General features: G+C 43.2%; 1 pseudogene; it reads right to left on the bottom strand.

The window, feature by feature from the left end:
- Positions 1-1,482: 1,482 nt before the first annotated feature.
- Positions 1,483-2,544, bottom strand: LOC147431059 (uncharacterized; annotated as a pseudogene).
- Between the last annotated feature and the right edge of the window lie 977 nt (positions 2,545-3,521).

Genomic DNA, 3,521 nt, shown 5'->3' with positions numbered 1-3,521 from the left:
ATACATGCTCAAAGCTTGCCTGCTTAACAGTTTCAAAGAGCATCCCAATTCATGAAATTTCCCACATGTATAAGCTACATAATCCCTGCACTCTTTCCCCTTTCTGCCAACACTCATCCAGCAGCTCTTAAGTGCCCAATTCTGAGTCACATAGAGAAAAAAACAATCCACACTCTCTCCTCGATGGCGGTCCGCGATGATCAGCTATCTTGTGAGCTTGCTACCCCAATCAGTTAAGTACTTAGCTAGCCGAGCATTCAGCTCCACTGCAGACATCACCCCCTTGCATTTATTGGAGCCATCAGAACTCGTCTCCCCCTTGATGCCTTTCCTCTCTCCCTTCTCGTCTTCTGTAGCCTGCTCTCCAACTCTCTCTGAGCTCCTCTACGTCCCTGTTGAACCTCAGATCCCACCCTTGTGATCACGCTCGAGGCAAGCTCAGCGTGCTTCCCTTGCAACATCTCCTCCACCTGCTATGCCTTGCTGGCCTTGATGTCCTCCTCATGGCAAACACCACCCTTAGATAGCGATTCTGGTATCTCTTCGAGCTCGTCTTTGCGGACCCTCTCTGGAAATCGGCAGCCCCTAGTTGATGGTCTCTAGCTAACCACCCTGCAGCCCTCTCTTGTTTCCTTCAAAGCATGCCCCCTCGGTTTGCTTGCCTACAGAAGGCGGCACCTGCAGTACGGACCACCCTTCTTTTCCTCACTGGTGAGTCTTGCACTCGACCATATTGCCCTGCTTGACTTGGCCACGTTATCTCTTCAGACAGCACCCCCCTTCACCTGCTCTAATTCCACGCGAGCTTGCCTTTTCCTACTCGGCCTCCTCTTCACTGAGTAGCAGCCTTTTTGTCTTCTACAATCTTCTCCCCTCTTGCAAGTCATCGCCCTTCTCCTCTCTCAGGTCGCGACACATGCAGCCCCTCCAGATTGCATGCCTCTTGCCCATTTCAGCACGGCTTCATTCCCCCCTCACCAGCTTGTGGCAGCATAAACCCTCTTTGCCCTTTTTCACTCTCTGGCAGCTCTGCACGCCCTGACCCATACTGCCCATCATTACCCGCCACTTGCCAAATTCTGACATTACATTTCAACTCGTGATAAGTCACCTCTCACCAAAGCTTTTGTAATTTGCTCGGTCGAACTACCGTAATAAGGCTATTCAAAAAAAGGAGCATCAAAATTTGAATTCTGGCACGAACCTGCATGTGAGAAACCGTATCACAAGTAATGTGAACTCAGAACAGCACTGAAGATAGGGTCACTTTCTGACATGCTTTTGGCGGCACACTTTTGAAGATAACCTTACAGGGGTCGTCTATAGGCATGAGGATGGTGGGGGAAGAAAAGAGAGGCTCTATGGTTCCTCTGATGATGAGAGCCAAGAGCACGCATCAGAGACTAACATTGCCTAGCACTGTACAAGCAGCCTTAGCACACTCAAAAGTGAGAAAATCAAGCACACATATATACATGGGCTGGCAAACATCAAACCAAAAAACTCCGAACATAGTTTGCCAACCCCTCCAGCCTGCTAGAGCATTCATGCTCAGCAGGAACAATAGGAGATGCTCATAACCTTCCACCTGGATCCCACACAAAGGTAGGCAAATCCCACATAATCAAAGCAAGACAATAATCTTCAAAGAGCAGCGATGCAGGTGCAGTTTCATAAACATCAGCACTATTGCATAAAATGATTTTTTGTGTTTGTAGTTCGTCTTCATGACCAAGAGAATTATATGGATACACCGCATATACAGACTTTTCACCCGAGGACGACTGATACTGACAAACATTTGGCATTTCTTGTAAAATCGTATTCAACAACCAAATCCACCTTATTGGGAAGCACCTCACTACCAAATTCATCATAAATTTGATGACCATTAGACTCTCCTTTCTTGCTACCAGCACCCTCAACTACATGGAAAAACAGTTTATTCAGCATCCCACAATTATATCTCTGATCAGTTCCTCTTATAATTCGCAATCTCTCAGAAGCCTTTTTGACATAGTTGATCATATCTACATCCATTTCCACAGCAGGTAAATCAAAGCCCCAATCTGCTTTATCATCAGCAAATGTATACACACTAGGGGTTTGAGATGAACCCACATCATGAATATCCACATTCCTATACATAAAAGCAGGCTAGCTAGAACCTCGATCAGAAGCCTCTTTGTCATGAGACAAAGGTTGATCATCTACAAACACTACATTGTACTTAGAGTATGCATCAGGAGCATCATTGCTTTGCTCACAGTCATCAGCATCAGTAGCAAGAGGCAAAGAACTTGTAAGCTGACAAGCATCACAGGAAGGGTCGCATGCATTATATTTATGATAAGTTTCCCTACACGAATCTTCCCTCACATCAAAAGATTCCAAAGCCTGATTCCGTTCCTTAGCATTGCGAGCCTCATCTGGACATCCTGATCTGATGCTTCTTCCGTATGAAGAGAGGTCAAATATCATAGAGTCATCACAAGAATACCCCTCATCAGTAAATGCTCCATCAACTGGAATCCAATCCATAGACTTGCCAACATAAATCTTCTAAATATCCCTATTCATTGGCTATTGGTAGCTATTTCTTATTGATAAAGTTGATACCAATAGCTATCACCCTCATGAACTTAGTTGTTAAATCATGGATTTGACTTCTACTATGTAGCTCATTTGCATAGAGAAAGTGTAAACATAAATTATAGATGCATGTATTGTTAACATAGAAGATATGTACCACTAGAGCCTATGTAAACTGCTAATCAAGAAACCTTTGGTTGGATACTATAACAATAGGGGTGACATGTGGTTTCAAATATTAAAGAATTTGATTTACCAAAACATTCCCAAGAACAAAAAGTGGACACAAGGAAGTAAAAATTGGCTCTTTGTTTTACCAATTTCTAGTGTTGAACGTTTAGTGCACAAGATCTCTGAGGCCTTTGAACACAAAGAAAATTGAAGTGGCAAGAAGTCTTGCTCTCAGTACATCAGACATCACATCCATATATGGCCATGCATGAAAAAAAGGTCTTGTTTGCCATCTTAAATGCCCCGGGGCCACTCTTGTTGAGGGTCCCTAGGGCTAGATAATTTAGGTGTTTGGCCATGATACAAGTTTTAGGTTGTTTTCAACAACTTGTAGCTCCGTATCGGATCTGAATCTTTTTGGGCTTGTCTCACATGAATTTGTTCATCTCATCCTACTCTTCGACATTCATGTGATTCAAAAAAAGTCATGTCTTCCTTGAATTCTCCAAAAATCAACCTACAAGTTGGCAATTCCTAAGAAAATGATGTAAAATAGACATTTCTTACTTTTTTCTTATCTACGGGCTCCAACAAGCATCACAACCATGGAATCTGAAAATACTCAAAGAACCAACATTTTTCCTTGTGTTAAGGGTTGTATTTCCTACCTAAGAAACTTTTCAAAAATCTCACCTTAACACGTTCAAAAGTGGCTTCAAAGAAGTGGTATGGGTCCAAATTTGAAACTGAAGGAAAAC

Source organism: Adiantum capillus-veneris, chromosome 21 (assembly GCF_014529385.1).
Source record: "Adiantum capillus-veneris isolate H3 chromosome 21, ASM1452938v2, whole genome shotgun sequence".
Lineage (NCBI taxonomy): Eukaryota > Viridiplantae > Streptophyta > Polypodiopsida > Polypodiales > Pteridaceae > Adiantum > Adiantum capillus-veneris.
Note: the sequence above shows the minus strand (reverse complement) of the source record. Positions and strands in the feature narration are given on the sequence as shown.